General features: G+C 41.0%; 1 long non-coding RNA gene across 1 annotated transcript; it reads right to left on the bottom strand.

Annotated features, from left to right (window-relative positions):
* Positions 1-9,353: 9,353 nt before the first annotated feature.
* On the bottom strand, positions 9,354-9,718 carry LOC134179670 (uncharacterized). The gene is made up of 4 exons (XR_009969889.1): positions 9,698-9,718; positions 9,598-9,633; positions 9,488-9,547; positions 9,354-9,412 (listed from the first exon to the last, which is right to left on the bottom strand). It is a non-coding gene; the product is annotated as an uncharacterized LOC134179670 (long non-coding RNA).
* Between the last annotated feature and the right edge of the window lie 1,255 nt (positions 9,719-10,973).

Here is a 10,973-nt window from a genome sequence, read left to right as displayed (position 1 = left end):
ACAAGTTACCCTGTCGTTTCCTGTTACCCTGGACTTATCACTCCACAGCCAACACCACATGCTTTGGAGGAAATGGAACACACAAAGATGCAGTTGTGCTTTTGGCCATACTATCTGGAGTGCTCTTCGTTCACTTGCAGAGTCATCAGTTAAAATTGTTAACGGCTCTGCAATTTTGCCTCTTCCAAAAAAGGCATAGTCAGGTAGGATGCTGACAAGTGCTTTAAACGCAGCTGTAAGAGTCTCTACATCTTCACTTGAAGCCATCACACACCCTAACGGTACAGCTCCTGCAACAGTGCTGCAGCTGAGTACAAACACTGCAGTGTTTAAGTTGTCTAAGCTGGCTGTAGAATCGCAGTAGACCATTTCACTGCTTTGGTACAATAGTTTGTGAGCTCTCGCCATTAAGGGTGTGACAACTGCTAAAAGGAATGGAGCATTGTGAGTGACTTTTTTTAACTTTTGGTGGATGTTCAGGAGCCACTGCTTCTTTGGTCTCCTCAGCTGACTGATAAAGTTGAAGAAACGCTCTGCCGTTTTCTGAGCTATGGGCTTTATTAAATTGGTTTACTTCTAGCGATAGACGCTCAAACATTAATTTGCCATTTTTAGAGCCAACACACTTCTGTCTCCATTTTTGAAACAAGCGTTGGACATCCTGGCAGTTGGGGTTGATGGACCGATCAGCAAGTGCAACTTCAACATCTGAAGTGCCAAATTTTAGCTGTAGTCTGTTAACATATTCATGCCGAGCTCTGGCTGCTGAGTATCCTGACTCAAACAAATTGTTGTACTCCTCTTTTAACGCAATTAGCAACAGGCCTGCAACTAAGTGCACGTGCACTATTTACAGGGTGGTTGTGGCTATACTGCATGTCAATCAGACATGCTTTGCTAGGATGGTTGGCAATAGCCAAGGCTAGGCTAGAATAGACTCGCACTCTCAAGGTACTTGGACACTTTGTTTTCTTAATTTTGGTACTCTTGAACATACGTGATGGTGGAATTTGGGACTTCATTTTCTCTTGGGTTTTAGTTAGTTTCTTTTGCTGGTGGTGACAGCGTCGCTCTGTTTTAAACAGAACTCTTTGACCTGATGGTTTGACTCCTCTTGTTACTCTGTATGTTGTTTTTGAGATTTTTTCAAAGTCTTCTATCCATTGCACTGCTGCTTGAGGAGTGTTTGCATTTGTCCATACTGTTAGTGTAAAATTGTAGGACTCTGCTCCCAAGAAAGCATCTTGCTCTTTCTTGCTGTGCTTAACAACAAGGTAGCTGTAGTTTGCAGGGAATAGGTAAGCTATATCCTGAGGTAAACCAAGGTTCACTTCTGTTAATTTGCAGTTTGATAATGATTTAAACAGCCTACATTGATTGATTTATACCGCCAATTTATATATAGTCAATATTATTGTATACAGGCAATATTGATTGATGTATACTGTACAGTAAATATTGATTGATATATACATTAGCAATAGTGTTGAGCTTAACCTTGTTTCAAAGACTGACGTTCTCTATTTCAAGTTAGTCAAGAAGCAGCAAGACGTCTATGTGGAAACATGGATTATTTTGGTGATCTTGTTCTTTAGTGTGGACATAGAATTTTTATGGATAAAACCCCATGATGCAACCAGTGAAATTATTTGGAATGCACTGCATGTAGATAACAAGGAATTCAAACGATAACTAAAATTAAGGAGCGAGCAATAATAGTCTTACTATATATCAACCAATATTGACTGTGTATATCAATCAATATTGACTGGCCGTATAAGATCATATTGACTATATATAAATAGACTGTATAAAGCAATCAATGTAGGCTGTAGAAATCATTATCAAACTGTAAATTTACGGACAAATATGATTTTAGGTATAATTTTACATGTTGCATAAACTATCAAACCCAACACACCTCAGATTATTCAAAAAATTTCTCAATCTTTAAAATTAAGTATTAAATAAATGTAGGAAAAGTGAGGTATGCTATACATTCTTTACATATACTTTACATGTATACGATACATGGTTTGGTTGCAGCCAATATTACAGAATGAGGATGTGCATGTGTAGAGGTATGGTTGGCGTGTGAGGGTCACCTCGTGATGAATTTGAAGCTAAAGAAGAGATCTCATTCTAGGAACACTTTTACTTGAGAGAGGACTGCAATTTGCCTCTGTAATTTTTGAAATAAGTTTATTTCTTGTGGCAGGGTACAAGACCTACGATATCACAAATGTGACTCAATGTTAACTAATTAAGTTGTCAATATTACAGATAATCGTGAAATATTGGATTGGCTACGTGTATCGATCGGTATCGGCTTGTATTGGTCTAGATTATCAGTTATTGGAGAATAAGTAAAACTGTTTTATCAGTGAAACTTTAGAAAAAAAGGTTTTTTGTACATGTTCCAGTGCAGGCGTGTATGTATGTTTTGCCTTTAACAGCCAGTGCTGTAAAAATGGTGCAGCTAAACTTTTCTGTGGTGTTCTGGACAGCAACAGAATGTCCATATATATTGGTTTCTTGAAAATCAATGGTTCAGCGAGTGTGGTCCATGTCATTACACTGTACAAGTAACCAGTTCATGTACTGTACAGTCTTTTAATTAATTGATTAATTAAATGAAAAATTTTACTGAAGAAAGGCTATGCTTAATATTTTGCATTGTGTGTAGAACATGTGAAGAAGATTGCATATATTTGGAAGATTGGATCAATGAATGGCATGTCAAAGTAGTGTCCAGCAAAATCATGCCACTATTCAAGCTGCTAGTGCAACAGCTGTGACATTTGTTTACCAGTTACGATGCTGTATAATTCAATTCTAACCAGTTATAGTCATTACCGGTTGGATATAATAATATAAACACACACACACACACACACACACACACACACACACACACACACACACACACACACACACACACACACACACACACACCACATGTATAATAAGCTAGTGTATACTGAGCACTGATAACAATCTGTGGCATATCAGTACTGAGTAGCATATCAAATAACAACCTGTTTGTAGTTGTGTGTGTACAATGTTGCATTTAATAACTCTTGCATACTGCTTCAAGTGTGCTTTAGCAAATTACGGTTAATTAGTAATATTCACGTACATATTACTGGGAGGCAATAGATTTGGCTTCATGTATTGCTTGAAACTCTCTAATTCCTTCAAGATTGAATACGCCAAATAGGAATGCACCGGCTTGAGTGTTGTCTCCAGCCTGCTCATTGATTCTTCCAGCCAGATTTCTGCAGGCAGACTCACTGGGCATCATTGGGCTACTGTGTAGGTCGCTAAAGTGAGTGGCTTTGGGCACAGTGATTTGGGATTGTTTGCATACAGAGCTACAGAACATGAAGCCACTGGAGTGTTTCATGGTCAATTGGTAGTGGGGAGCAAGTTGCGGACAACCATGCCAAGTATTGCTAGTCAATTGATTCCACAGTTGGTGAATAAGTCTTCCAAGAGAAAGACAGAGTTAGCAAGCAAATCAGGCGGCAGAATATAACAGAAGACATGGAGTGCGATTCTTACCAGACTTGAAACCAGGAACTCGGGTGTTGGTGAATGACCAAATAGATGGGGAGTGGAATGTACCAGTGACAGTAGATAGAGAGATACAGCCAAGATCATACCGTGTAGTGACTCAATCATGCATGGGGTACTTTAAGACGCAATCGTCATGATCTTCGATTAAACTCTGAAATGGTTCAGGGGCAGAGAGATCATCAAGAGACTAAAACAGGTACCAGAAGAAGCTGCACAACAAACCCCGGTCAGTCCTGAAGAGAGTAAAAATACCCTAACCCGATACGAACGATTAGCGAAAACCCCACAGTGGAGGACTATATTTGAAATTGTACTGTATTTGCACTTATACGCACACACTGATTCTACACCACGGAAGACTGACGCTCTATTGCTATAGACACACTGAACTATATCTGAACGCGGAACACAGACTCTAACAATGCAATTGCACTACGGCTATCTTATACATGTCATCGTAACTCCGCCTCTGACTAATTAGTACACACGATACATCGCAGTTCTCCTCCTTAGCCTTGTCGGTATCTAGCAGGTGGTCTCTTGTCGGATCTCACCGGATATCTTCTTTCTGCTCCGGGTTATAACTTGGGTGTTGCTGTCGTTGGTGTCTCCTGGCTTGATTCACCTAGTTCAGCTGTTGTGTTCTCTTCAACTGCTGTTTTATCTCGCTGTGTGTCTTGATCCAGGGCCACTGAAATTGGTGTTTCTTCTGTCTCTGCCACTTGTGGCATACTTCTCTCATCTCTGGATCTTAGTTGGTCCACAAGTACATATCTATTACTTTCTCCGACATTGACCAAGTAGTTTGTGGGACCCAGTTTCTGAACTATGGTACCACCTAACCACTTCCCTCTACTGTCCTGTCTCGAGTTTCAGACACTTACAGTTGATCCTGGTTCGAGGTCTCTTGCTCGAAAGGTAGCATCTTCATATTGATCAGTCTGCAGATCCCAGATGTTGTTCCCTGTTTCAGGTCGTAAGAGAGTTAGTCTAGTTCGAAATTCTCTCTTCAACATCAGCTCCGCCGGGGCCTTCCCTGTTGTCATGTTTGGTGTCGTTCGATACCGCAGTAACAATGATGATACCTGATGACTGATGGATCTCCCAGTTGGCCGACTCTTCAAACTTTTCTTCAGTTCTTGGACCAATCTTTCAGCCTGTCCATTGGATGATTGATGATAAGGCGGTGTTAACTAATGTCGAATTCCATTTGCCTTCACGAACATCTGAAATTCATGTGACCTAAATTGGGGCCCGTTATCCGCCACCAACCTCTTGGGTAAGCCGTGATAACTGAAGCTCCGTCTCATAGCATTTATGGTCTGCTCTGTGGTGGCATGAGTGCCCAACTCGTGTACTTCTGGCCACTTCGAGAAAGCGTCGATCATCAGCAACTACTGTCTTCTCAATAGTTCGGAGAAGTCTGCATGCACCCTCTCCCAAGGCATCGCTGGGTAGATCCATGGGTGAGATGGTAAGACTCGTGCTGGTCTTCCTTTTTGACTCTGACATCTCTCACATCTCTTAGCTAAGTCTTCCAAATCTCTGTCAAGATTGGGCCACCAGATGAAGCTCCTCGCTAAAGCCTTCATCCTGACTACTCCAAGATGTCCATCCATCATGAATTTCTTCTGCCACCACCGTACGTAATGCCCTTGGTATAATTACTCTACTCCCCCGAGTAAGCATCCACTATGGATTGACAACTCTGTGGATCGTCTGGCGCAAGGCTCTAAACACTAATTCTCTGAAATTCTCCATCCACTTCGGATATATTCATAAGCCTTTCTCAGTATTGTATCTCTTTGGGTTTCTCTGGCTATTTCGGTTGCCGTCACTGGCAACTGATCGCAGTATTCCACATGGTAAATCTCCTCATTTGGGTCAATCACTTTCATAGGTATCGGCAATTTGCACAACAAATCGGCTTCTTTGTTTTCTACTCCTGACTTGAATTTCAGCTTGTCGTTGTATGCACTGAGAAGCAGTGCCCATCGTTGTAACCGGGCTGCTGCCAAGGTTGGGACGCCTTCATATGGTCCCAAGATCTTCAGAAGCGGTCGATGGTCTGTAACAAACGTAAATTCTCTGCTCACGAGGTACTTGTGAAATTGCTTCACTCCGTATACCAATTTCTAATGCCTCTTTTTCCGGTTGGGCGTACTTTTCTCTGCTGTCGACAGTGTTCCAGATGCAAAGGCTATCGGTCTTTCCTCACCATCTGGCATTATGTGTCAGACAGGCATCTACGAAAGGTGATGTATCGCAACTCAGACTCACTGGCTTTTGCAGGTCGTAATGTGTCAGAAATTTTGATTCCAGAAGCTTCTGTTTTCCTTTTTGGAATGCTCCTCTTTCCTTAGATCACCACTTCCACGGTCGATTGTTGCCTAATAATGCATACAAGGCATGCAAAGTCGCTGAAAACGTTGGCAAAACCGCCCGTAGTAATTGAGCAAGCCAAGGAAAGCCTTAATCCAGAGATGTATCGTTGTATAGACTGTTTCACTTGGAATGTCAGTCTTGTGAGTTGTTGACAAGTCATCGGCAGTGACACCCAACATCTAATGGTGTCTGAGCAGACAAACGAGAAACGTGAAAAGCAACATCACGACGGATATCGCACGAACCACTTATGAAACCATGAAGTCTATTTTGCACAGCAGTATTTCTCCTGTTTGAATTCATAAAAGTAACATTACCACACAGTCATAGCTTAACCGTTTGACGTATATGTACTCACAGTTTGTCAGCAAATTCAGACGACTGCGACCTAACGCTGTCTCGCCTACTCACTGCTACAAGTAGAAACACACAGTGCAAATTAAATGTCTATGCGTAAAAACTAGATTTTCTTTCAACGAACATGCTGCAATAAAAATTAAAAATAAATTTAAGCATTAGCTAAAGTAGAATAGCACAATCAGGCCGTAACCTAACTGAGCACAGTCAAAATAGATGTCATCATATTTTATCTCACACTCACACACTTAAGTGCAAGTGCGCATGGGAACACACAGTAGATCAGAAACACCTTAATTAATGATTTGCTAATTTTTAATATATATATATATATATATATATATATATATATATATATAGTTCGAGTCATAAAATTATAAGGACACTGCCTCATAACCCAGTACAAACGTACGCGTTTATCATCTTCCAGCTAATAATAAAAGTAAAGAATCTTTACGAGGTAAATGCAGATCCTACTAGCATTGCTGAGCTAATGTTTATTATTGCTTAAAATTCAAAACCCCGTAAACCACACGGTGCTAGACGAAATTATCACGTGACTTCTCACGCTATTGTCGTTTGCACGTCTAGACGTGACACAACATTTTAACTGTTTAATAATATTTGGTTTGTCCACCTCTAGCTGATTTAAATGAAATTACGCGACGCGCAGCTCTGTTGACTAAAGTCTGCACATGTTCTGCTAGAATTGTCTGCCAGCTAGGCCTCCTGGACGGAACGCCAGAGTTCTTCTTCGTTCTGGGGATGCCTTTTGTTTGTTGAAACTTTCAATTTATGCAACAAGTTTTCGATTGAGTTGGCGTGTCGAGACTGCGGAAGCCAGTCAAGTAAGGTGACGTTGTTGTCACGCAACCATTGCGGGTGAATCGAGCGATATGGATGGGCACATTGTCGTGCTTGAAAACAAAATTCTTTCTTATTAACCGTTGATCGTCAGGAAGCGTGTAGTCCTCGAGAACTCTTTGGTAAGCAAGAGCGTCTACGCGGCCTTCAAGTCTTATTAGAGATCCGACACCATAATATGACATGCTACTCCACACCATAACACTTAGTGAGTGTTTTACTGTCAATCACAGCATTGCGGCAAATCCTTTACTTTCTTACGGCGCCAGACGTGCAACGCTCCGTCGTTTCCAATGCTACTTCATTGCTAAAAAGGACAGATCTCCACGCCTCCATCTCCCGGTCACGATACGTTGCCGCCCATTCTCGTCTGAGCCGGCGATGGTCGTCCGTCAGCACAGGTCTCTTACGTGGCCTCCGAGAACGCAGCTCACTTTCATGCAGTCGTCTTCTAACTGTACTGCAGGAAATAGCAACGTCAGCTTGTTGATGCAGCTGAAAGAATAGCTGTCTCGACGTCTTTCTCTTGTTCTCAATGGCAAGGCGAACGTCCTGTCATGACGTGCCGTTGCTTTTCTTTCTCTACCAAGACATGTTGCATAGTCGCTGCTACCGTTTGACAACCTCTGCAGGCATCGATGAACTGCTGTATTTGATCGTCACACTTGTACTACAATCTGGCGAGTGATATGGCCTACAGAAAGCAGCGCTTCGATCTTTCCTCTGGTAATAGACCTGAGCTGTTTTCCTCTTGACATATTCTTAGCTAATTAGTAGTACTAAGAGACGTACAAGCTCCTGGACATACCTGGTAGTTCTTCTGATAGAAAGACACTAGGGCAGCTTGCTGCGGAAAGCTGTTTGTTTTGCCACTTCCTACGCCCGGCGTTAATTTGCAGGGATCTACGTAATAGTTTCATTTGTCTCAATTCAAAATGGTTAGATTCTTCGTTGCTTCTGTAACTGGTGTACAGGCTGCTTCTGTAACTGGTGTACGGACTCTGCTTCTGGGTTGCCAGGCGTACTCATTGCTTCTTTCTGCTTTAACTGATATGTTATATTTTGCACCAGAAGATCAATATGTTTATCACGAGGTTAACACATGACATTGTATAGTATCTGTGTTATAGAAGTTGAAAGGCGGAGATTTCCAGTTATTGCAGAGCAACTGCAAGCTGCAGAAGAATTTATTGAAAACAAACCTGTTGCTGTTCCACAGGAATTTATTGATATGACTGCACAAGTTATGAGAGAGAAAATATGGCAACTCCCTCCACTGCAGTAAAAGCCAGAGAACTGTATTTGCACTTGTTGCAAGAACTTGAATTATAGATTTAATGAATGACCATGTAGAGACTAACAAGGCAATGGAAATAAATGCAATGCTGTTTTCAAATATGGAAGTTAAAGTTGAGGATTGTACCAGTAATATGTTGCAATTCATATTTGTCTCTCTCCTTGTCAAAGTTAACTCAAACAGAAACTTTTAACTCAAACAAAAACTCATACAGAAACGTCTTGACTTAAACATGCAGAAACTCAAACTGAACAGTAAAAGCAACTGGGCAAAGCTATAACAGAAGAATGCTAGATTATGAACTTACTCTATTGACATGCAGTCACACGTGTTCTTTCTTGCCACAGCCGTGCAGCATCGTCAAAACAGGAGCCATTTTAGACCGTTTGTATGACTCATAATTGACGCACTCACGCGCAATCATTTTCATGTCATTCGAAATATATTTCAAAGCATCTGGACATTGCTGTCCATACAGCCTTCCGAAAACTTCTTGCTCCGTTGTGACATTGGAACACGCATGAGCTCCTGTTCACGACAATACAATGTTATCTAATGGCAACTTTGGACACCTGTCAGGAAATAAGCCAACCAGAGTATAGTTCAATTGTAATGAGGCCCAGGGCCCACACATCCGAGAGTGGACCACTCTGTCCGTTCAATGTTTTAGGGGCAAGATAGTACACTGTCCTTGCTCTTGGCATGGTACTCAGGAGAGTTGCCCCTCTCTTGATATGGCTAAACCCAAATCACAGATGTATGTGTGCAGTGTGCCTCTACCCGTTGCAACAACACAAGGGCTGTGTAACTATCCATATGTAATTTTAGTTCAGTAGCTAGACTTTACCAATATATTTGAAGGCTTCAGATCCCGATGAACAATAGGTGGTGTCTTGCCATGCAAATATGCCAGTCCAAATGACACCTGCTCTAGGATAAGAAATTTGTTACTTAACGGTCAAATGAGTTTTCTATAAGCAACATATTTAACAAAATGAAACTTACTGAATGAATACTAGCAATGTGCAGCAACCTTCTTGAAGAGCAAGCCTTGCAGAGTTTGCCCTTGAACAAAATTTGTCACTATTTTAACTTCAATATTGTTCATGGCATACCCCATAAACAAAATGATGTTCTCGTGCCTCAATTTCCTGCAACAGTTGCATTGAGCAAGGAAAGACAAACCACAACACATCTAATGTGGTGAAAGTATACCTAAGGCAATTAACTTCATTTAACACTATCGCTTTTGTTACGCCACTGGCACCATATCGAATAGTTTTCACGGCCACTGGTGTTCCATGTAGGAGTGCCTGATTAACTTTGCCAAATGATCTATGGCCGATCTCTCGTCCAATTGTAAGATCTTCCACACTGATCTTCCAGTCATCATCATCATCCACTTCTGCATTTTCTATATGGATGAGTACAACAAAATGTTTGATTAAAAGGTTAACTCAGTATGTATCTACAGTCATTAATTAATTAATTAAGTTAATGTACTTCTGCTAGTCTTTGCTGCTGCTGCTGCTGCTGCTGCTGCTGGCATTGGTGGTGGCGATGGTGATGATGGTGATGATGGTGGTGATGATGACAACCTAAATGATGTCTTGTTTTTCTCTACATGAAATAGTACAATCATACCATGTCATAATTGATGTGCAGTGCCACTTATCTGTAAAACACACTGTATACCTGTTTCCACTCTCACCACAGAACTGATTTCTTCATCTTCGTAGACCTGAAGTAATTGTAACTGGTGAGTACAAGGTTACTAACAGCCATGTTTGCTTGATAAAACCTTGACAATATAAAATCTGCACCTCGAAGGTGCAAGACCACGCATTCGAAAATAGGATTCAACGGTCCAAGGGACACCTCCTACTTTTCCGTCTATCCTGTCGCCCTTGCTATTCCCAAGATAGAACTTTCCTTTTGTGACGAAAACAATGCTTGCTGGCAATGTTGTAGCAGTTGCTCGGCTGTGGACGTCTTTGCAACTGACAGACAAACACCCGTTGGAAGGCTTCTGCTGTTGACTGTCCTCCTCAGTTTACTGGAATAGATGAGTGCACCAACAGTTATCTAAACAAAACAAATAAAACATACAGCAACAGCATTAGTTTCTCTCAGTCAACTGTCAGTAAGATTGGTCAGAACCCAGCACCAACTCAAATGATTCTAGATTATAAAATCTAGATATATCATAATAAATATTGTATTTATAATCATTCAAAGTGTGTACACATTTTATGAGACAACCATCTGTACTAGATAATGTAATAATTTGACTAAACTATCAGAGAAATTGACGTTGCATGTGTATGCTGTGTTCTTAGCAACTTCGAACATTAGAGATTGACATGATTAGTAAGCACCACAATGGCCACACGGAGACAACATTTATCCTAAAACTAATTGAACCTCCATAATTTGAGATATCAAGCAGAAAAGAAACATACATACAATTGCAGAACAACACACATATGCT

The sequence above is a fragment of the Corticium candelabrum genome, chromosome 1 (assembly GCF_963422355.1).
Source record: "Corticium candelabrum chromosome 1, ooCorCand1.1, whole genome shotgun sequence".
NCBI classification, from domain to species: domain Eukaryota; kingdom Metazoa; phylum Porifera; class Homoscleromorpha; order Homosclerophorida; family Plakinidae; genus Corticium; species Corticium candelabrum.
This window is presented reverse-complemented; position numbering and strand designations above follow the sequence as displayed.